Source organism: Amia ocellicauda, unplaced genomic scaffold, assembly GCF_036373705.1.
Source record: "Amia ocellicauda isolate fAmiCal2 unplaced genomic scaffold, fAmiCal2.hap1 HAP1_SCAFFOLD_141, whole genome shotgun sequence".
Taxonomy (NCBI): domain Eukaryota; kingdom Metazoa; phylum Chordata; class Actinopteri; order Amiiformes; family Amiidae; genus Amia; species Amia ocellicauda.
The window spans coordinates 112262-137733 of NW_027102704.1; the positions used below are offsets into that span (position 1 = coordinate 112262).

A 25472-nucleotide genomic window follows, 5' to 3' on the forward strand; every position below is an offset into this window, starting at 1 on the left:
TAAAGTCTCTTTACGTTCTTTTTAATGCATAACCGCTACTGCACCCTCGCTACTCAAACACAGACACCAAACCCATAGACTTAGCTGCCAAGTCTTCTGGGATACCGTCGCCGCCCCCGGGTTGCAGCTCCGCGTTATTATTTGTAATCCGCTAGAAGAAAATGAAAGATGAAGCTCCAAAGATCTCCCTCTTCCACCTCTCCAGCACTGGTTCTTCCTCCTTCCCTCAAACCCGGGCGTTCAGCTCCTGTCTCTGTTTCTCCCGTATGTCTCTCTCGAATGACTGTTTAAGAGAGAATGTGCAGGTAAGTCCAGGTGAGAGCGGCGGGTGGCATGTGCTCGGCAAAAATAAACAATCAATAAAACCCAATAAACCAATAACACAAGAAAAGTGCTTCAAACAATATAAGGAAGAAAAAAAAAGAACACACTTCATAAACAATTGTGAGAAATAAAGTGCACACGTTATAATTGTTAAGTGATATAATAATATAATAATTATTCAATTAAGTGATATACTGCCGTCATGCCCCGCCCGTGACACTGATTCAAGACACTGATTTCCGGGAAGAGCGTGACTGTGGTCCTTGCTACTGGGCGGCCCAGGTGTGGCCCTTCGGGGTCCCTGGGATTACTGTCTGGAGTTGTGTTGCGGTCACCTCAGGGCAGGCTCCCTTATCAGCTCGCTGCCTCCTCCTTTGCGACAGTTTTGTTATACAGTAGCCCCTCCCCCTTGGGCAGTGCTTACGACTTGAAAGATAACGATAGGTTGCATATGCAACCCCGGTTATCTGAAAAAGAAGCACTGCTTCCCATCCCATCTCATAATTAAGATTCAAGTTTTTGTACTTCGAGGCCTCCATCACTTCTTTTAAAGGTTCTTAAATTATCATGGATTTTAAAAATGAAGAGCCCAAAACACACATGTTGTTTATGTCAAAGCCTCTCCAACACAGTAATATTGATTTTACAAAATTACAAAAAATTAGATGTCTTGGTGAAAGTATAATTCAAACCTCCCTGTTCCAAGATATAATGTTCCTACAGAAACAAGTGACTGTTGATATTGTAGTCTGGATGTAAAAATGGTCCCCCAGTGCTGTGTCACAAGCAAAGAGAAAATGATGTGAAGTGAATCTTTTCTGAAATCTATTAAATAAGTAATTTCAAATTTTACTAATACACAAAAACTGAGTGTAAATGTACAATGTGAATGAAACACTAAATGCTAGCTATAGTATAGTTACTAATATACAAGCAAACATTGTTTATTATACTTGTTATTTAATATTAGGGTGATATAGAGTCTGGCTCAAAATTGAATACTGAAACGATACAAAATATGCACCAGAATTCCAGTTCTACACATGTTGTAAGTGTTGAGTTTGTCCCTGTTACTGATCCGTACTTTCAGGAGTATTCCCCCCAGCCTTAGGTATGATGATTTTCAGTAGAATACATATATACAAGATGGCGCTGATACACTGTGGCTGTGCATTAGTAAATGAGAGTTGTTCCAATAAAACACTTAAAGGTTAAACCTTGTTTATTTCCTTCAAGTTACCACAACACACAACGGTGTGCATTGGCTGCACACATTTACTTTTGTATAACAAAAAGTAAATAGTCATAAACAGAATCAAACCTGGCTTAAGCTGTGTATCATCAGGTTTGATCATCTTCAAAAGCCATACTCTGTTCCTGTTACTATGGATGAGTCTTACTCTTTTTTTTTTTTTTTTTTTCTTGGCAGACACCCTTATCCACGGTGACTTACAACATAAGTGCAAAACAAAGTGCAAAAATACAGTTATTTTTAATAATAATAATGTGTGTGTATGTGTACTGTGTCATCATGCAGGATATTGCTTGCTATTTCATGTTAATTAAAGCCTGAAAAGGGTATAGGCACAGCTCCTAAGGGAAATAAGAAATGTCACATTCATATACATTGTTGTCAGCAAGTTGTATAGCAGTCATATATTCCACACGCCTTCTTTCTCGTGTTTGTTCAGTGTAAATCTGTTTTTTTGCTTCCAGAATTATTGCTCCCATCATTATATGGATTATTTCAGCTTACTTTATATGTTCCTAGTATTCAGGTACTTGTTACTAGTGCTCTGCTATTCCGTTTTTGTACTGCAGAAGATTGATACATTCGTGTGGTTGTGACTCGATAACATAGATGGCATCATGGATTTTTTTTTTTTTTTTTTTTTGTCCAGATAGGTAGGGTTGTTCTTTATATAAAGAAGAAGAACAATGTAAGTATAATCTCAACATATACTGGTGGGTTGCTTTTAATTAATTTGGCCTTCTTATTCTTTACGTTCCTTGTGTTCTTATTATACCTTTAATCATGCAAAGAAAAAAGAAATCATAAGTGACAGGAAATGTATAACTCTGCTGACAAGGAAACCAGAGATGAAAAAGATTTAAGATGAGTGTGTGACCAACATTAGGGGTTAGGTTCTTCATAGCATTGAACATGCTTGTGTGGATGTCAGCAATCACAATTCCTTCCAGGTCTCTGAGCAGAAGGGCGAAAAATGATATGAATGATTGCAGATCAAAGCAAACATGGTTTGAGGTTTACAGGCCTGATATGGCATTGGACACCCCTAGAATCAGAAAGAGTAGGTAGAATTGGTTGGAATGTCTGTATATTCCAGATGCGACTGGTGGTTGGTATCTTTAATCTGCTGCCCTGCTGTTCAGGGCTACAGCCTCTTCTTGTATTTCATTACAAACTGTTAATTTCAGGACCCCTTATTAAATAAACAGGCAGTTATGTTCCTACACTGTCACAATGAATGGATCGGCAGCCCATAGGCAGGGGTGGACTGGCACTCGGGCAGTGTTTGTTTATATTTATATATATATATATATATATATATATATATAAAAATATATAGCCCTGTCCAGATGAACACGTTTGCTCCACGAATATATAGAATTGCAATAAATGCTCCTCTGCTGATAATGTCCCTGAATCATTATTTTGCGTGCCATGTGTCTGCGTTATTGCGCTCTGTACTACGTGCAGTAGCAATCGTGTATTGATCATTAGAGTAAAAACACTCGGTGCCATTTGGACCTGCGTTTCACTCACAATGTTTTCACAACACTGACACAAACTCAAATTAGATCCCAGTAATGAAACAGCATCTTTGTGGGTTAAACTTTTGAATAAAAGATCTGGAGGATTAGTGGTAGGAGTGTGTTACAGACCACCCAACTCAGATATTCAGAAAGATGCTGCAATGTACAGTGTAATCAGGACTGCATGTAGCAAGGATGTGGCTGTTATAATGGGGGATTTCAGATGAAACAAAATGGATGGAGATGAAACAAAATATATAGAATATGTAGAGCTTCAAAGAGACCTTAAGAAAGGGATCAGGAAAGCAAAGAGGGAAATAGAAAGAAACTAATGCACATAGCTTTTTTCAATACTATAACAGAAAGAGGTCAATAAAGGAGGAAGTGAAACAGATAAAGGGTTAAAATGGAAGTATCTTGGAAAACGAACAAGATGTGGACAATGTTGAAATGAGTATTTCACAGAGGTTTTTACTAAAGGAAAAAACAGATATCATGCCACAGGTTAACAACCAGTCCAGTCAAACCCTAAGAGAGATCAGGATAAATGAGGTGGAGGTACTAAAGGGACTAGCAGAATTAAAAACAAACAAATCACCTGGGCCAGATGGTATATTTCCAACAGTACTTAAAGAAATGCGGGAAATTATTTTTAGGCCACTAACTCAAATATTCCAAATCACCTGCATCACCTGTAAAATGTTGGAAAAATTAGACAGAAAATAGAGGAGCATCTTAATGAAAACCATATTCTTGGAGATAGTCAACATGGGTTTAGACGAGGCAGATCATGTCTTACTAATTTATGATAATTTTTTGAACATGCAACTGCAGCTGTAGATCACGTGAAAGCATATGATATGACATACTTAGATTTTAAGAAAGCTTTTGATAAGGTTCCACAGCAAAGGCTGATCCTCAAATTAGAAGCTGTAGGCATTCAGGGTAATGTAAGTAGATGGATTATGAACTGGTTGATGTATAGGAAACAGAGGGTGTCGATTAGAGGAGTTGCTTCTAACTGAAGTGAGGTTGTTAGTGGAGTTCCACAGGGATCAGTACTAGTGCCTTTGCTTTTTCTAATTTATATTAATGATCTGGACTCTGGAATAGTTAGCAAACTTGTCAAATTTGCAGATGATACTAAAATAGGTGGCTCAGCAGATACAATCTCGGCAGCTCAGGCTATTGAAAGTGGACAAGTGTAAGATATCACATGCACTTTTAATTTGCCTTCAACCGACGAGAAAATGACGTGATCTTTGAAGACCCACAGTGGCACAGGAGATCAGTTCCCTGTTTTACAGTCAGGAAGAATGAATCAGTGCAATCCAAACACAAGGAGGCATCTTTGAGAGTAATTGTTGTAGTTTTTATTGAGTCTGCAGTGTGAGGAGGAACACGTGACTTGAGCAGATCCGTCTGGCCCATGGTCCCACGGCCAGGTCCATCACAATGGCTTCAGGATCCTCTGTCTTACATTCTTCAATTATTGTGTGTGTGTGTGTGTGTGTCAACTATATTTTCTGTATTTCCAATTAATCTCATTTATCATGATTTATATTGTATCCTGTTTCACAATTACTAGTTGAATGTGTTTCCAAAGGAATTTGATATTCTGTGTTTTAAATGTGTATTTCAATGTATGGGTTGTATTTGAAAATACAATCTCATTTGTACATCACAACAAACTCAGCTCAGCAACAAATACGGTCTAACATTACCATCACATCACAACTCTCATTGAAAGTAAATGTTGAGTTGCAGACTCTCTACCTTCATCTATGTCATGTTCGGCCACATTGGTGTTGTAGTTAAACTTTTAACAGTTTTATAATTAGCACTGACTACAGGTGTTATGTGTTAAGGTAGATCTTTTTCCAGCAGTACACGCATTAGCTCAACTTTGAATAACAAACCCATTTTTCTTTATGTTCCTAATCTCACAATTTCTGCCTCATTAGCTATTAGATGAGAGATGCAGGGAGGAGACAGGAGGCAATGAAAGCGACCAATTTAGACTGTTGGGACAGATGAAATTGGTGGGACTATGTTAGGAATCTCACATTGTGTCTTTAGTCTTTAATTTGTGTGTTAATGTTGTGCTACAATCATATTGTTGTGATGTACATAAAAGATTATATCTTAAAATACAACACTGATTAAAATACAAATGACTGAAAATGGAGAATATAAAATACTAGTAAAAATACATCATTGAAATATTTGCAAATACATAGAAATACTTTTAAAACACAAACTCATTTTATTTTGCAAATACAGTCATTTAGTAATTATCAAACAAGATACAATTTGTGCTTTTTCAAATACAAAATTGAATTAAAATATGAACTAATTAAAATACATCAATACACACATGTAATGGTATTTGACCAGGTCTGGTGAGTGTAAGCGTGGGTGATGAATAAAGAACTCAGTTTAGTGCATTGCACAGTCTGAACATTACTTCCCTTGTTTTAAATTGTGCACTTTTTGACTATGTACCCTAGCACTGTGTTTGCCATGTTTGGATGGAGAAAGTTATGAGTCCACATAAACTCTTCCAATTCTATTCCTCTCATAGTGTAATTATAGTGGACATTTTCGTTACCTGCATGTAATACCTTGCACTTGTCCACATTGAATTTCATCTGCCAGGTGTCGGCCCACAACTGAATATTATCCAAGTCCCTTTGAGTAACCTGAGCTGCCGAGATTGTATCTGCTGATTAATAATAATGTAAGCAGGCCTTTTCCAGTACAGCGGGGATTCTTCAGAGTTGCCCTCTTTCTGGGATGTTGTATTCCCTAGCAATTGAACCCCTGCTCTGTCTGTTGTGTACCCATTTAACCAGCCTGGCCCTGCCCTCTGTGCCCACTGCTTCTCCTCTCAAAGTGTCAGCTGATGCTAATGATCTGACTTTTTATTACTTCTCAACCTGAAGCGGTGAAGGACAGCTTAGATATACAGTGGGGGAAAAGAGTATTTGATCCCCTGCTGATTTTGTACGTTTGCCCACTGACAAAGAAATGATCAGTCTATAATTTTAATGGCAGGTGTATTTTAACAGTGAGAGACAGAATAACAACAAAAAAATCCAGAAAAATGAATTTAAAAAAAGTAATCAATTGATTTGCATGTTAATGAGGGAAATAAGTATTTGACCCCTTCGACTTAGTACTTGGTGGCAACACCCTTGTTGGCAATCACAGAGGTCAGACGTTTCTTGTAGTTGGCCACCAGGTTTGCACACATCTCAGGAGGGATTTTGTCCTACTCCTCTTTGCAGATCCTCTCCAAGTCATTAAGGTTTCGAGGCTGACGTTTGGCAACTCAAACCTTCAGCTCCCTCCACAGATTTTCTATGGGATTAAGGTCTGGAGACTGGCTAGGCCACTCCAGGACCTTAATGTGCTTCTTCTTGAGCCACTCCTTTGTTGCCTTGGCTGTGTGTTTTGGGTTATTGTCATGCTGGAATACCATCCACGACCCATTTTCAAAGCCCTGGCTGAGGGAAGGAGGTTCTCGTCCAAGATTTGACGGTACATGCCCCATCCATCGTCCCTTTGATGCGGTGCAGTTGTCCTGTCCCCTTAGCAGAAAAAAAACCCCAAAACATAATGTTTCCACCTCCATGTTTGACGGTGGGGATGGTGTTCTTGGGGTCATTCCTCCTCCTACAAACACGGCGAGTTGAGTTGATGCCAAAGAGCTTGATTTTGGTCTCATCTGACCACAACACTTTTACCCAGTTCTCCTCTGAATCATTCAGATGTTGGCAAACTTCAGACGGGCCTGTACATGTGCTTTCTTGAGGAGGGGGACCTTGCGGGCGCTGCAGGATTTCAGTCCTTCACGGCGTAGTGTGTTACCAATTGTTTTCTTGGTGACTATGGTCCCAGCTGCCTTGAGATCATTAACAAGATCCTCCCGTGTAGTTCTGGGCTGATTCCTCACCGTTCTCATGATCATTGAAACTCCACGAGGTGAGATCTTGCATGGAGCCCCAGACCGAGGGAGACTGACAGTTATTTTGTGATTCTTCCATTTGTGAATAATCGCACCAACTATTGTCACCTTCTCACCAAGCTGCTTGGCGATGGTCTTGTAGCCCATTCCACCCTTGTGTAGGTCTACAATCTTGTCCCTGACATCCTTGGACAGCTCTTTGGTCTTGGCCATGGTGGAGAGTTTGGAATCTGATTGTTTGATTGCTTCTGTGGACAGGTGTCTTTTATACAGGTAACGAGCTGAGATTAGGAGCACTCCCTTTAAGAGAGTGCCCCTAATCTCAGCTCGTTACCTGTATAAAAGACACCTGGGAGCCAGAAATCTTGCTGATTGATAGGGGATCAAATACTTATTTCCCTCATTAACATGCAAATCAATTTATAACTTTTTTGAAATGCGTTTTTCTGGATTTTGTTGTTGTTATTCTGTCTCTCACTGTTAAAATACACCTACCATTAAAATAATAGACTGATCATTTCTTTGTCAGTGGGCAAACGTACAAAATCAGCAGGGGATCAAATACTTTTTTCCCTCACTGTATTTTGACAGGTTTCTTCTGCTAAGGAGAACTGGGGGAATTGCACCTCTTTCCTGCTGGGTCGGTGGAGTGGAGTAGGTGCCCCTGTTTGGCCAGAACAGCTGCATTGAGAGAACTGGCATGGGGGTGCTGGGGGTGTTCCTGGGGGGCCGCAGTGGGAACAGAAGGACTGGGAGGGGTTGGTGGACGATGTTAAAGAGGCAGCAGAGCTGGAGATGACATTTGCTGCAGTTGTCCTATAGGGGAGGGTTCTTGTTATAAACACTCTGGTTGCCTCGATGCTTTGGCACAGGCTGGCCTGTCTGGATCTGCCCCGGGGCTGCGTCGGGTCATTTATACTGACTTACTGAATTTTTGGGGGAATTTTCATTGGCTGTGGCCGGCTGTCTTGTATGCATTTCAAATTTTCCAAACCCCCTCCCTTTTAATAAGCCATGTTTTCACAAAATAAATCAACAACTTTTTTAAAATACATATATTTTTTCTTTAATACATCTGTACAACCAGGAATCAAACCATTCATGAATCTAAACAAAAAAAAACAACAGCGACCTGTACAGACAGATATACCTGCAGTAAATTCAAACGGGTGACAAATGAAAGCCTGAAACCACTGCCTTGAGGTGTATGTTTTCATTTGTTTATTTATGTTTTACAGAGTTTAACTGTTGTTGGGGGTTTTGACTACCTCACTGTATACATTAAGGCAGTGGTTCCCAAACCGGTCCTGGGGGACCCCCTACCCTGCTGGTTCTTGTTCCAACCGAACTCTCAATTACTTAATTGAACCCTTAATTGAACTAATAATTTCCTAAATTGGAGACTTTTAATTATTTTAAACAGTAGGGGTTTTAAGTTAGGTATAGAATTATATTAAAAATCATATTGAAGAAACAAATACTTTCTTACACAATTTAAAAAGTAAAATCTAAGCAGATTGTTACTTCAGTTAAGGTTCAATTAAGTAATTGAGAGCTTGGTTGGAACAAAAACCAGGAGGGTAGGGGGTCCCCCAGGACCGGTTTGGGAACACCTGCATTAAGGTTATTACACCACATGTTTATATTTAAGGAACAGTATTTGATAAAGACATTTTGAAATAATAAAACAGAGGTTGTAAGACAGTTTAAAAGTTAACTATGCTCATACAGAGTGTGTACATTAAGGTTAATGATGAGGCCTGCCTGTAAATACTAGAGACATTACAGGGGAAGCCGTGCATCTTCAAGTGGTGATTTTCTCTGTGTGTATGTGATGTAAATTATATTTAATGACATTTTTTTAAATTCTTTCTGAGTTAAACAACTAGATTCAAAGGTCTTCTATCATGGTCCCTGCATTTATGATGCGCTGGAAGGCATATTGGGCACCGGCTAGTTGATATGTCACTAAAACAGGTCCTAGATGCTCTGTCAGTCGCAGTGAAATTCAGTACCTCTCCAGTTCTGGAAACTCTTTTGTGGATTTGTGCAACTATGCCAGTTATGATAGCAATGGAGCAGCGACCGTTCAGTGATCTAAATGTCGGTTGATGTGTGATTTTTCTCCGGATGTGTTCCATAGTGATGTGTGTTTGGGAAACAAAGATGTCTGATTAGTCCAAATCCGCCTGCTTTCAAGGAGATTTTGAGCTCAGTTTTTCATCTTCAAAACGACTTTCAGTGACAGCTGGTAGAGCATCGCTGTGCTTCGGGGGTTTCACGTGAGCAGACGGGTGAGGCGCAGCGCCAGAGGAGAGTCCATGCGTGAGGCCGGTCAGCACCGGCCGGTGTGGGCAGCGGTCAGAACTCCAAGCACCGAGATGCTTCGGCGGGCTGTAGTGCAGCGCAAGCCGGAGGAGGAGCCCCTCAGATGGGCGGAGTCAGGACTGGGGCTTCTGCAGTAAAAGCTATGTCAAAATTACTGACGTCCGCACTGCCTTTAAGGGTGGGTACGAAGGGAGGCTTCACCTTCTTTTCCAGAAGCCCTTGCCAATCCACACTCTGAAAAGAGAAGGAAGAAAGAAATGGATAAAGGATAAAGTGGCGCGACCTTTATGTAAAAGAGCGGCCATAAAACGGACGTGTCCGCCAACGTACTCTGAAGAAGGGATGCTTCTTTACTTCCTCTGCACCGCGTTTACTGGCTCCAAGGCGCTTGCTGGGATTTTTCTTCATGAGCTGCAGAGGATTCAAAACAAGAAGGAGACGCACGTTATTCTCCATCAATGGACTTAAAGTTGAAACATGATGTTAAAAATAAGTTCTCATAATTTGAAGTGCAAATGAGCGTTTGTGCATTGTTATTGTGAGCCTCGCTCCACTGCTGCACAGTCACTGGGTATTCCTCCAATTGTGTAACATTTAAATAACAGTGACATCCATTCACTATGGTTGGTAGCAAGATACCGAGGGACAGACTGGAGGAAAAACGTGTCTCAACAATAAATAACCCTGGCATACAGACCTTTTTCATGATGAAGATGGACTCTGACAAGAGGAACGCAGGATAGTCCACTTTCATGTGCACAATATTGTGAAGCACCTGGTTTCTATTTTCACCCGGGAAAGGAGTCTATGGGCACAAGAAGAAAGAGAGGAGAGCACATTAAAGGGTTACTCCAGACCCAAACTTTCAATATTCACATTCTGAGCATTCGGGAATGCAAAAGCCACACACACAGATCTTGTAAAAAGTCAATTCACAACTTAGACATGACTTATTAAAGCAGATCAATTATAGACACAAAGTCTGCAATAATGGAATCCTACTGAAAACCAAACCTGGTTAACAAAACGTCCTGAAGGAGTTGCTATCGTAACCTGGCAATAAAGGTGTGTTTCGGTTGTGTGTGCATGAGCGATCTGTATGAAATAAAATACTGATGTGTTTCAGCTTCTGCAACTATAATGTTAGGTTTTCAAAAAGTCTAATTAAGTCCTCAAGGATTGAATGAAATCCTACCTGGCCCTTGGTGGTATAGATTTAACTTTGCCTTGATGGCACTCAATGAAATCATTTTAATCATAATGAAACCACGAGAGGATCATGATCTTACCTCAACAGAGGCCTACTGCTTTCACTTTAATACTGCATTAGCTTATATATGAGGCTCTTGAATGGCTGAACCAATAAAAGCTTTCGCTAAGAGCAGTTTGCTCCCTGAAGTCCAGATAATGCCTCAAGCTGTGGCACACAATTGGCCAAAAGTCACAGAGATTCGACAGATTAAAAGAGTGCAACAGTTACCCCTGTGACTGGCTTGTGGACCGACTACACTACAGCCTTATCGGGAGACGTTTAACACTTTTCCAACTGAAGTCTTAAATTTGAAGTTCTGTTAAGAATACCCACCTCGCCAACCAGCATCTGAAAGATGACCACACCCAGCCCCCACCAGTCCACTGCCCGGGTGTACGATGATTTGGTGAGGACTTCTGGGGCGTAAAAGTCTGGGGTGCCGCACACTGTCCTAGTTCGGTCTTTATAGCCCATGCCTAGGAAGGAAAATTAAGAGGATTCCGGAAAAATATCACATTGTAAATTAAATATACAAATAAAAAAAATTAAATTATACATATACTAGGAAATCAAGAATTTTAATGTACCTTCCTTACACAGACCGAAGTCTGCAATTTTGACATAGCCAGCTGCGTCAAGCACCAAGTTGTCCAGCTTTAAGTCCCTGGAATAAAAATACAGTATAATCACTTGGATTGCAGAATATAGACAGAGCCTGCCAGGAACACAAGAACTATTCCCCTGTCAACAATGAACAGAATCATACATTTCTCAAACTTGTTGCATTCAGGTACATGTCTGCACTGATTTTAGGACATGACTTCTATTATGAGGACTTGTGAGTGTCACAATAAATCATTTTCAAAATCTAAGAGAAATTCAGTGGGTGAATAGTTTAGGTTGGGTTTGATCTCAGTGAGACTAGATTTTTTCTTGCTTGTATATTGTACAAATGGCTGATGTGTGATAACTTACCTGTATACGATCTTCCGCTCGTGCAGGAACTGCAGGCCGTGCACCACACAGGCAGCAGAAAATCTGTTCAAGAAAAGACACCAGCGACACAAAAAGCAGTTTTTAAGCTCGGACTGCACTCGAGTGTGAATGAGCCGACAATTTCCTGTCAATGCAGGAACTCCAGCAACCTATGTTATTGGATCTAAAAGACAATACGAACAAAAACTGTCAATCTGGTCAACTGTCAATCTGCATACCTTCTGTAATAATGTAAATGATTAGTTGTGCTTTGTTTTGTTATTCGGAGGTTGTGTGCCAATGGTCAGGAATAATAATGTGCAATAATTTCTGAATATATAGGTGCACAGTTCTGAAACATTATTATTGTTATTTTAGGTTTTGTTTTCCGATTCACTTAATCATTTCAGACTTTCAGGTCCAGTCCATTGTATTAATCTATTCAAACTTCATCGGAAAGACTTGATTTTGATGACACAGTTCTTCTCCTAATTAGTACATTTTATACACTGTACAGGTCTGCAGTGAATGCTAGTTTCCCCCAAGAAGTATTGGACATATAGCAGATATATGAAATGGTTTAGCCCAGCAACTTAGTCTTGGAAACCCAGAGGAAAATTATATTGATTTTATTCACTGCAGAACCTGAACACCTGTTATTTTGAGATGTTTTGACATTGGCCTCCTTAGTAGTATGGATACTGTGTTTGAAATCAGTTAGAGTCATTTATTTTTGTATTTAAATTATTGAACCTACTGTGAGTACAGTATGCATAGCACATCATTTTTCTATTCTGCTTTTTACAGCCATTAGCACAAATGATTCATGACCTATTTTCCCCCCTCCCAGTCTGATTTTCATTTAGGCAAATTTTCTGGACTGATGTCCATGACCAGACTCATCAGATATGTCACTGTGTCTTTCCTTTACAGGCCATCCATAGTGTGTCATTCTCCTCCGGATGATTCACAGTTACAGAAAACAGATGTGATATTTCAGGAATGGTGAAGTCCTATTCTAAGAGATATTCAAGATGTTCCTTGGACATATTGACTCTTTGTCACCACTCCTCATTGTCATTTTTCCCAGTCTGATTTTCCATTAGGCATGTGTATGTGTACATAGACGTAAAGTTATTGTCCCACACAAATGATACCATCAAAAACATACTGTCCAAGTATGGCAATAGTAAAATACATCAGCATGGTTTTACGCATTGTGGGATGAGGGCTCAACCAACACTATAGTGTTTTCTTAAGGCCTGTTGATCCAATTGGGACACTTTTGTGAGGACTTGGCATAAACATTGTCCAGCTACAGTGTTCCTTGTCCTGCGTCACTCTGCCTTAAGATGGTAATCATAAGTTAATTTTGAAGCAATACAAAACATACTTTCAATCTGAACACAATGGAGCAATACCTTAAAATCTGTTTACAAGTGTAAGGCAATGTATATTACTAATAGTGTCTAGTAAAGCACTGCATCACCTTGTATTTCAATAAAGGGGAAATGTATATCTTGGTCTCAAAACTGTTTTACTCCAATTTTCAGAAAATGTGATGGTGTTTGTAACAGTGATTGAGCAGATATGGTGTAGTTTTATGAAAATAACACAATCTTAAATACCGGTGACCGGTCACTGACCTGCTAGAGCCAGAGCAAAACGTCTTACTCACAAGGAATGACAGTGGCACAGTTTGAACGTGAATTTGTTCATTCAAACAACTGTATAACAGCGTGTAGGGGAACTCAGGACTACATTAAACTTTATGTCCTCAGAAGAGAGGGGCTCCACAGATCTTTAGGAGAAACCATTTGTTCCATTTGTCAAGCAATCACAGAAACAGGGGCTGCATGGAATGAATTGGTCAGATATCCATTATGAACACCTGACTGTTACATCTGATTCAGCTCTCATTGTGATCGCTCAACAGGAGCACTGCTGGCCACAGTGTCTCACCTCTGAGGCACTGACGTGGCTTTGGTTTTCATGGCTACAATATCCTTGTATCCAGACTGATTATTCAAGCTATCGGAAATCAGATTGTTGGAAAAACAAGGGAGATCTATTGAATATAAAGCAAAATCTAACTGTTTGGATGTTTGTTTTTGCATGAGATGGATGTCATTGAAATAGATGCCATCAATCAAAGTACCACACTGCCAAAACTCATGTCTTACTACAAGATTATTTTGGCTTCTGTGAAGATCCGTGGGCCCAGAATTGTTTTCTTGCTGAATTCTTCTTGGCTCAAAAATGTATTCTCATCCCATGGTTATGCCAATTCCAGTCAGAATGTACATTATTTCTTGTGTCCAGAAATTAGTCCAATAAAACAAGTTACCTGTTTTCTTGAAGCAAGAGATTGGTTAATTCCCTCAAGATAATGTTTTCTTAAAACTTTATTTTACAAATACTTTCTTAACCAAGTGCAAGAATAAAATCAAAGGAACAAAATTAAGGATGCAAAACAAACACACAGAAAACATCAATGGGCTGTTGAATTAAATTGAAGATTTAATATATTCATCCATCAAAACACACATTTCAGATAATGTACAAACTGGAGCAGCATCACACTCTTTTTCTTTTTCAAGCCAGTTGGAGCAGATGTTCCTGCAGAAAAGAGATTTGGCACAATCTGAAGAGCCTTGCTTGTCTTCTTCTCTGGAGCAAAGAACAAACCTGTAACTCTGGCATTAATAGTATTAATTTTAAATAAGTGGCATGCATGATGATTCAGTTATTTCATTGCTGACTTTTAAGCACATCTGTGAAACAAGATGTCACAATGTTACACTGCCAGACGATTTCACAATACAGTATGTCCTGACCTGACAGGTATCTTTATTCAAGTTCATTTTGTATTTGGGCTGTTCCTTATTGTACAGTATAAGATATGTCCTCACATGCAGTTTGTGTGAGCAGACGGCAAAGATAATTCCACTTAAGGCTTATTTTATACAATAGGAGACACATGTGATGAACGGGCTTGAGCTGTCATGCCGTGTTTAAAACTGAAACCCCAGTATACCATAACGCCGTTAATGTATGTGTGTGTGTTACGAGGACAGTTGGATGTAAATAGTTTTGCTCATTATCCATCTCTATTTCTCTGTCTAGTTAATTCTTCTATATTTTAGAATTTAAACTCCATCTAACCTAATAATCCAACTCTCCTTCAAGTCCACACACACATGCGCGCATATAAACAGCAGGAGTTGATTATTCAAATCACGCCGTTATAGCGAAGTGCCAGAAGATGCATACTCTACATAATTACTTGGAAGTTTGCATGCAAGGTATTATCCCATTAGCCTGACAGAAATGATGATTCGTGTTGATGATGCTGTGCATAGATTCTGTACAAATGGAGAGTTTGTTTTGTTGTCTTTCTTCCCTACCTCTGTAATGGGGGTGGACTCTTCCATTTCTGGGGAATGAGTATAAATGCTGTACGAACAGACACGAAGGGGTCTTCTCTTTCTGCTGCTGAACAGGAAGGGTCACTAGCAATCAGTGGTGCTGTTTTCGTTGTGCCTAAGGCCATTTTTACTTTTATTTCGAGTTTTTTTTCATTAGTACTGGTTTCGTTTTTTTTTTCTTTGTTTTATGTCTATTTCACTGAATTTTTGGAATAATTTTGGTTCAAAAATGCTGTCTTGAATTTCTGGACTCCAAAGACAAAGTAAAATCAATTTTTCCATCCCAATGTTGCCGACTGTATTAAGAATTCTTGTTGAAAAAGCCAGTATTGATGATTGAAATTAGGAGACCCAGATTCGGCAATTTTAACACTTTATTAAATACCGTGCATTTGTTCACAGGAAGGGGAAATGTAGTTTCTAATGGATAGCTTTTATTAGAGAATTTTGTCGTTTCTTTTGTTAGGGGATTTTAGTGTTTTATTCCCCCTGAATATTAAAGGCAGGTTTTAGTATGTTTTATTATATTTATTCCCGTTGTGTACAGTTCCTCGTGGTGTCTTTGATTAAACTGCCCTAGCACAGTCTTCTTGCCCTGTGCATGTGAAATGAACCCTGTATAAATCAAGTTAAATGCCAAGTTAAGTGGCCTCCACCTGTGTTAAACTCTAGTGATTCACATGATTTCAGGATCAATTCAGCAGTTCCTGTAGGTTCCCTCTGCTTGCTGGTGCAAATCAAAGCAAAGACTCAACCGTGAGCACCAAGGAGCTTTCAAGAGAACTCGGGGACAAAGTTGATGAAAGGCACAGATCAGTGGATGGCTTTAAAAAATATCAAAGGCCATGAGTATTCCTTGGAGCCGGTCAAGATTATTATTAAGAAGTGGAAAGTGTGTGGCACCACCAAGACCCTGCCTAGATCAGGCCGTCCCTCCAAACTGGGTGAATGAGAAAGAAGGCTGAACTGAGAGGCTACCAAGAGGTCAATGGCAACTTTGCAAGAGCTCTGTGCTTTTATGGCCAAGACTGGTCTAATGGATGTGACAACAATATCCCAAGCACTAAACAAATCTGGCACGAAGGAAACTCAAGAAAGAATCCTGTTTTGGGAGATTCTGTTTTGTTTTGTGGTCTGAAAATGGCCTACACTGACACAACAAAATATACAAAGTTCAAGGGGGTGTAGACTTTCTAAAAGCACTGTATATATACATACATATGCACACAGTATATTCATAATGCCAGTTCAACATTGATTTGAAATGCTTTAGACTCTTGTAACAACAATCTGAACTCTGTAGTTGAACTTTTCCACATTATTTACCGAAACAAAGAGCGTGTGGTGGAAGAGAGTTCTGGAGACGGGAGTTCGAATCAGAATTGATTACGTGCTCGGGAGGGACAGCGCTACACAGAACTCAAAAGATTTTAGGCTAGCATGACACTGTTCCCCAAAAGTTTTAAGATAGAACAAAGCTTTTATACCCCCTCTGGGACATACCCTCATGGGGTTTTAACATATTATAATCAGTGTCTGAATGGTCATTTCTAATAACTAGCAGTGATTTCATTGGGATTCTAAACTAAGCCTTCCCATCTCATCAATATTATACTCATTACTCATGAATAATAATCATTCACCTCTAAATTGCCAGCATTGGAAGGTAATTTGCAGATAATACGTTGCAAGAAAGGAATGTGAAATGCTGAACTCCAAGTTAGGAGTAACAGCTCACCAAGGACAAAGGCAGGATAGGATGTTAATATGTTTCCCCCACACGTGTTCAAATAATTATTAAACGTTGTACTAGTTAAACAGTCAGCATAGCTTTCTAAATTTCCAGGAGCATGCTTTGATATCCTCACCAATTACTCCCTGATGTAACAGCCTTTTCAAGTCAGATAATCTATACAGTAGATAGTTCAAGCTGTGAAAGCAATTTGCCAATTAAGAATGCACAGTGATGCCAAAACCAACAATTAAAGCTGACCTCCAATGGTGCTTTCTTCCTTAAGCTAGATATGTTACTTTCAAAGCCAAATATGCCCTCTGCTGTTCTGATTCTGCTATTAAACACTGAAAAATGTATCTTTTGCAGATACTGTACATGCACTATACATTTTGCCTCAATTGAAACAGAACAGAACCGAAGCAAAACAAAACTAAAGTTTGTAGAGATTTTGACTTATTTAAAGACAGCTCAGACTTGGATCTCTTACTGGTAATAAATAAAGCTTATTGATAAACTAAAACTAAAATTATGATGAAAGGAATGTGGAAAAACTTGGCTGCAGGATTTGAAGGTGACATCCACATTAAAATGAGAAAAATGGTGAAAGGAGCTATTTCTCCCATAAAATTATTAACATTAAAATGTAGCAGCAGCATTTGTATCTCATACCCTTCTTCTGATTGAGGCTGTGCTTTTGGTTCCTCTATCTTTAAATTCAGGTGATACATATATTTCTCACATGATATCTAGGCCTGGTTGTACCCGCCGGCTATTTCCCAGGTTATAGCTGATATGATGACATTTTGCTGATTATCAATGTTTAAAACTCTCTTCTAGAAAGGTCACCTCAGGACTTTATATTCCTTGCGTTCCAGGACGACTGATCTCACTTAATAATCTCTTTCACTAAAGAGGATCTCCAGAGGATTCCTGATATTCCTTTCAGTACATTCGATTCAATGGTAAAGCTTTGGTTTTATATGTCCTACATTAGTGCCGTTGTGATGTTACATTATAATTAAAACATGTCTGTATTATCATATACATAGTGTTAAAGATTCATAACATTTTATTTATTTGCCTATTTCAAACGATTAAGTAGGAGGGATCACAAATCCATCCCAAGTGGCAGCAACTAATAAAAGACTACAGAAAGTGTTCTCTCAGTCAAGGAGGATGCACAAAATAATGATTGATGGGACGTGAATAAATGTCATTCTTGTGCTTTTGGAAAAACATGCGATTAGTTGAAAAACATATGAGATTGATCTGTGCAGTGTTTTACATTTGACATTTTCTTATATATTTGTTTTTGTTACAAGTTATCAAGGGATTTTATAGATGTGGTGGTCACTATACAGTGGCAAGAAAACCCTTTATGAACCCTTTGGAATTACCTTACTTTAATTTTCCACACTGCACTGTCAATGTTTAAATGATGTATTCAATATAGACACGACAAATACAATGATGTGTGTGTTATTTGTTTAAGCAGACTGTGTATGTCTACGGTTGTGACTTAGTGGAAGATCAGATCAAATCTGATGACAAATTTATGCAGAAATCCAGGTGATTCCAAAAGGTTCACATACTTTTTCTTGCCACAGTATATTATAAAGGACTATTATAACTGTATATATGAACCAGATGAGAATAATCATAGGACAAACAGAGACCTGAAACAGTCTAAGAGCACAATCAAGCCTGTGCCTATTTGCTCATTGTGCCACTTGAACTCTGTGGGGTTTACAGGAGTGGGAAACTCTCAGCTTGTGATCATTTTATGGTGGAACCCTTTAAATAAGACTGTACTTCCACACCAAATTACAGCATTTAGGAGTCAAACACCTGCTGACTTTTCCATTGGAACCGGTTTAGTGTTGAGGCTCAACGTTGTCGTACAAAGTTTGATTTGAAGTTCTAATAAACCCCTTCTGAATTGCTGCTGACCTTAAAATATGACACTAATTTTCGAATCTAACTAATATTCTAATAGACGATGTAGGATACCCCTCCATCATTAACATCCATTAACATCGTGGTCCCCCCTACATACGCCACTGGTCAGGACCTTTGTGGACTGATGGACTTCAGACTGCACATGACGGGGTGCTGCTGACTAGGACTAAGCCTGGGGCAACAATGTGTAAAACTAAGCGTCTGTCATTGTAAAAAATGGGTTTGAGAAATGCAGGTCTGCTTGACTATTTACAAAGTAATTCATGAATTTAGGCTAACGAACAGGTAGATTATTACTGTAATGTGAGAACTACAGATACACCTAGTATGCCAGCAATTGTGTTTAATACATCGCAGGGGGAAGCATTTCTAATTCACAACATGCTGTGTGCATGACATTGTAATGCATGTTCAATCTCCTCAGGAGCCCTATGGGAGTATTTTGGGGAGGCATCCTCAGCTCAACCAAGACTTACTGTTTGCACTTTGCATCTGGCTGACTTATGCCATTTCAATGTTCATTTCATGTCATTGTTCGGTGGACGTTTCAGAATATTTTATACTCTTATACTATGACGCTGTTAATAGCTTATCTGTTACCTTGTCAGTTCTTCAGGCTGTTTGTCATGTGTTACAGTTCCATATAGTTCCATCTAGTGGCCAAATATCATAATGCAATTGTGCTGTTCCAAACTTGTGTTATTCATTATAAGCTTTATTGACGCGAATGTTAATATGTATAGTTTAACCAAAGCATTGTTCATTCATGTTATATATAGCAAGATTCTTACAGCTCCTTCACAGTAACAAATCGCATCCGTATTGACTCAATACATTGTTCTCTCCATAACGGGACGATTCCGTATTGTAAGGGACGGGTGGCAACTCAAACACCGACTCACACTGTAAATAACCTGCAGCTGCATTAACTCACCCAGGACTGATCACGCTGCGTCATGACGTCACTGGCGTGCGTGTGCCGCGTCACTCGTATGTGGTTCTCTTTGGAGGTGAGTCGCGTTTCTATTTACTGAACATTTATACACACACGGGCTGTGACTCGATACTGAACACAATGCAAGCGACGAAACATAAAAACATAAACGTCTGAAACAAAACTAGTCATTCCCTATGATAAAGATCTAGGTATTTAAACATGTTTACATTCAAAATATGAGTCGTTTTTCAGCGCAATCTGCTCCTGTCCTCCTCCATGAAACAGTTTCACTGCTTGCCCTTTGTTGAGAAGCACTAGCTGCGATTCAACGCGATTAGAGCGACTATAATGTCAGACTGGACGCCGTTTCTCGACTCGTCGAGTGCGGCCAGCGACTCCGAGGCCCACGGCGGCCTCCCTCCTGCAGCGCCGAGGTATATAGCGCCTTCAGCGGCCCAATGTAAAGATCACTATTGCACAGCTCAATACTTGTGTATAATGACATGGATGAAGCGAGAAATGACACTTGACAATATAACTCAACATACAGTATGCACTTCTCCTCAGTTTCTCTCCATTCAGCACCAATATCCAGGGCCTCTTATGAGCTGATCCGCAGGCTGTAAAATGAGCAATGTGTCAAACTGCTGTGCAACGGGAGTCTTATTCCTCCCCTGCTGTCACAATCCCTGTTGATTGTTTGTGCGATGAGGGGAAGATATGAGCAACATGTCTAATGTGTGAATTACTGCCTTTTTAATGATCATTATCTGCAGCCCGAGACATCGTAAGAGGCGGCCTGATGGAGGGGTGTTGGAAGAGCGTAGGAAGGTCAGTGTCTGTGAGGAATTTCTGAATGTCCTGTAGCCTCCTATAGCATACAGTACAAACAGGGCCGCTCGGCCGTCTTGTTTCATTGTGAATGTGTGTGTAAAACATGTTCACTGGTTTCCCCTCTGAGGGTTTGTACTGCATTTGCAGAAATGTACACAGATAACAGATTGATCAGCAGCAGCAGCAATGAATAGTTTTCTCTGCAGGTCTATCAGATGAGTGACACCCATCTGTGTGCTCGTTGTCATTCCTCTTTATGGGTCTTCTCAGGTTTTTCATTTCACAGTTATAGTTTGGGAATCTTAAATTGAATCTGTTTTTCGGAGCTGAAATCAAACTCGGCTGTTGTGCCGACATTTGAAACTACCAAGCGCCAAAGCCGGTCATTGTAACCGACAGCTCTTTAGCAGCTGTGATATGACAATCAAAGGCAAACTATCGCATACAACTCGTACGTTTTATTCATGAACATCATATCCAAAATCTGTATAGCACAACTGGATTATTTAAATTGATATATGATCCTAAAAAAATCATATTATTGCTCTGAATAACAAAGCACTTTTTCTAAACGTGCACACTGCAGTCAAAACATGAATAACCATACAGCCTACAATAAGCACAAAGCTCAAAAACGGCATACAATAAAGGAATGAAACAAGTGTTAACGTAAATATTGTTTATATAATAATCATGCTCAAAAGCAATATGTTCTAGTTGAAGAATAACTATTGCGTTTATCAAAACATAATTGTACACTAAAGTAAACATTTGCAACACCATGTAGACTTTGTTTTCAACATACAGTGCTTGTATTCACTGTAGCTTTGTATTTCAAGAAACGATTGAGTATATATTTAGCCTGCATACCTGACAGCTCGTACAGTCCTCACAGGACAGTTTCTGCACTTTCCCTGCATGAGCTCGTACCTCACACTGCATTTTGACAGCCCTGTCCAGGTGAACACTTCTGCTCCACGAATGTATAGCATCGCAATAAATGCTCCTCTGCTGATAATGTCCCTGAATCATTATTTTGCGTGCGATGTGTCTGCGTTATTGCGCTCTGTACTACGTGCAGTAGCAATCGTGTTTTGATCAGTAGAGGAAAAACACTCGGTGCCATTTGGACCTGTGTTTCACTCACAATGTTTTCACAACACTGACACAAACCCATGAATGATCTGTCATTCCCAGTATCAATGATGTCCCCTGAATCAGTCATGTTCATATACACGGCATTTCCAAAAGGCGCTCTCTTCAGTCTCCGTTTCCAATCCATGTCTATTTGCAGGGTAATCACTGTATCCGCTCAATCTGACTACAATTGTAAGAACACACCTGTAATGCTGTACAATGCGTGTGTTTTTCAAGCACATGAAATACTGTAGACAGGTAGAGATCGCCACTTGAGCGCCAGACTGACTGCATTGTAAAGGAAAGGCAGGATTATGTGTTATATTTGATTTCTTATGTATGTAAATGACTGGTCAGAATAACCCAATTTTGGCTATTCTAGGTAAATGTATTCTAGATAAACGTATTTATTTTAGCGTTTATGCAGCTAAAACGCTGTAGGCATGTTTAGGACATATAGTTAGGAAAAGTCAGGAATGGGTATGCGCTGTGTATTTAGGAACACAGTAATTCAAATTTGAATAACCAAATCGGTCAAATTGACCGGCTCGGCTCTTCTAGTGTTTAAACAACATTAAACCCCACAGCTGGAGAAAAACAACAGCATACAAATGTAGCTGCTTTAATGGGACACTTTAAATGTGTGCTTTTCCATTTCCTTCTCCTTCTCTTTCAAACAATCAACATGACAGAAGCGGAAGCGCCAGAAGGCAGACAGGACGGACCGTGGAGAGACCAGTGCTCAATCTGCACCATCCACACCGGACCTGTCCACCTCGGCCCCTGCTTTCTCCCCCTCTCCCTCTCCCTCCCCCTCCACTTTTCCCTCCCCCTACACCTCCACCTCTCCCTCTCCCTCCACCTCCACCTTTCCCTCCCCCTGTCCCTCCCCCTACACCTCCACCTCTCCCTCTCCCTCTCCCTCCACCTCCACCTTTCCCTCCCCCTGTCCCTCCCCCTACACCTCCACCTCTCCCTCTTCCTCTCCCTCCACCTCCACCTCTCCCTCCACCTCCACCTTTCCCTGCCCCTCCCCCTACACCTCCACCTCTCCCTCCCCCTGTCCCTCCCCCTACACCTCCACCTCTCCCTCCCCCTGTCCCTCCCCCTACACCTCCACCTCTCCCTTCACCTCCACTTTTCCCTCCCCCTGTCCCTCCCCCTACACCTCCACCTTTCCCTGCCCCTCCCCCTACACCTCCACCTCTCCCTCCCCCTGTCCCTCCCCCTACACCTCCACCTTTCCCTCCCCCTGTCCCTCCCCCTACACCTCCACCTCTCCCTTCACCTCCACTTTTCCCTCCCCCTGTCCCTCCCCCTACACCTCCACCTCTCCCTCTCCCTCTCCCTCCACCTCCACCTTTCCCTCCCCCTGTCCCTCCCCCTACACCTCCACCTCTCCCTCTTCCTCTCCCTCCACCTCCACCTTTCCCTCCCCCTCTCCCTCCACCTCCACCTTTCCCTCCCCCTGCCCCTCCCCCTACACCTCCACCTCTCCCTCTCCCTCCACCTCCACATCTCCCTCTTTCTCACCCTCTCACTCCCTCTCTCCCTCCCTCTTTCCCTCCTACTCTCTGTCTCCCTCTCTCTTGCCCTCTTTCTCTGATTTCTTCCACAGGAGCAGCGATCCCCTCCTGGTGGAAGTAGGACAAGCGGAGGAGGTTGAAGATGATGAAGATGTGGTGTTTGTGGCAGTGGTGCGCGCTGCTCAGACGGAGGAAGAGCGTCTGCAGGTCAGTGGCGTTGCTGCAGGCGCTGTGATGCTTGTGGCCGCTACACAGGTCCTGTCAGTGCTGCCATCCTCAGTGCCTGGCTCAGCAATTCAGTGCCCCTTCTGGTGGCGCTGAGAACAACTCAGTTTCGTGCTGTAGCGCTTGCTGATGTATGTGTTGTTTTCCACAGCTGGACAGAGAGCAGCAGCAGCAGCAGCAGCAGCAGAGCAGCTCTCAGAGCGCACAACCCGGACAGGACCCCCCTACCTCGCCTGTCTCCTCCCGCCCCTCCTCTCAGGTTAGTGTGGACCCTTCATCAGAAGGCGATGCGCCAGAGGCTGGGGAACATGAGGACTATCTCCTGGTCACTGTGGGAGCTGACGGACAGGAGCTGGAGGGTCATGATCAGTATCTCCTGGTCACAGTGGGAGCTGACGGACAGGAGCTGGGAGGTCATGATCAGTATCTCCTGGTTCCTGTAGCAAATGATGGAGAGGATCCTGGGGTACAGGAGTGGGAATTCCTGCCCGTGGGTAAGAAGTGGTTTCTCAGCAGGTGGTTTAGGCCAGAGATGTGTCTGAGTCAGACAGATGTTTTAGAGCAGGGTCCCCGCAGATTTGTAGTTTATTCTTGTTTTATGGGTAATTTCAGATATTGCTGTGTGCTGTTTTTCGCTTTGCTTTACAAACCCGCAGTGCTTTAAACCAGGCTTTGTGCTCTTGTTCCTGCTCAGACGACGATCTGGAACCTGGTGGTGCCTTTGGAGACGAGGGACTGAACGCATCGCAGATTGAACTCCTGCCCACCAAGCGGTTCGATCCGGCCCACAGTGGAGGGAAGACAGCGTGAGTTGCCCTCCTAGAGCCTATTGCTGAGTCAGAGCAAGTTCTCCTCACCGTGGGTCTCTAGACGCAGTGAAATCTAATGAAACTCACTTCCAGGCATCTGTTTCTAGAGGCAGAGTTGTGAGACCAGTGACCTGGGAGTCCCTGTTTGTAGATGTTGCTCCAAAATACAATCTCAGCTTAGACTGACCTAAGAGAGCATCGCAATAATGTAGTTATAAGCTTATATGGGCACATTTCTCTGGTCCCAATCTAATATGCTGGAATTAATATACACACAGTTCTACCAAGTATGTGTTGTACGTAATTAAGCAGAGTTTGGTCCCCTGGCTGAGCTGTGTCCAATACTGTTCTGTATTTCAGATGTCAAGTGTGCCTGATGGACTTCGACGAGGACGAGGAGCTGAGGACCCTGCCCTGCCTACACGACTACCACGTGCAGTGCGTGGATCGCTGGCTAGAGGTGAGCCCTCCCTTCATTCCTAGACTGTCTGTGTGGTTGGATACAGAGTACTGGGATTGATTTCACTGCAACTGTACTTCACGGTAGAGCGTGCCTTAAAAATACGATGACTCTCTGCCAGGGGATAAAATTAACTATTTTGGCCACTAGCCACTGTGTCTGGTAGAAGGAAAAGACTTACCAGCCTCTTGGTATTTTTACCAGCCAAAGGAAAACCTCAGCAAAAATGCAAGAGGGTGCGTAAATGTGTGGTGAACATGTTAAGACGTTGCATTTATTCAGGTAATTAACCAATCACCATAACAAAAGCTAATTGCACAACTGTATAGACTAGACAGGTGTGTTTGTGAGGGAAAAGGATCTGGATAGAAAAAGATGCTCCCACACAGTTTCTATTTGCAAGTGTTATAAGGTCTTTGATCAAATCATTGCATTGTTTTGAATTATAACACTTGCTAGTAGAGGCAGGAGCATCGTTTTCAAATGAATCAATCACATGTGCAATAACATGGTAGCTAATGGGGATCTGTATAAACGCACTAAACCAACACATGAGAAGGGGTGTTATATGGTGACACATTATTGCTCTTCATACTCCTCTTCCTCTTCAGTGCTACTCCCTTCTCTGGGTTTCTGCACGTCATTAAAAGGATTTCATTGGATTGGCTAGATATTCATAGAGTCACGGTCTGTGGCTGGGTAAAAAATATATCATCTCTAGGAATGATGACAGACAGTGATGTTGTTTCCAGTGGTCAATACCGCACGCCAGCAAAGACGCACTGTAAACAAACT

General features: G+C 41.2%; 1 long non-coding RNA gene across 6 annotated transcripts in view; it reads left to right on the plus strand.

The window, feature by feature from the left end:
* The window catches only part of LOC136722670 (uncharacterized), a 60227-nt gene that overhangs the window by 16939 nt on the left and 17816 nt on the right, over positions 1-25472 (plus strand). For 2 of the 6 annotated variants that reach the window (XR_010806362.1, XR_010806363.1), the window contains exon 1: positions 24584-24677. The exons of the other annotated variants lie outside the window; for them this stretch is intronic. This is a non-coding gene — a long non-coding RNA (uncharacterized LOC136722670). Of the gene's footprint in view, positions 1-24583; positions 24678-25472 lie in introns of those variants that run through there. 6 annotated transcript variants of the gene reach the window in all.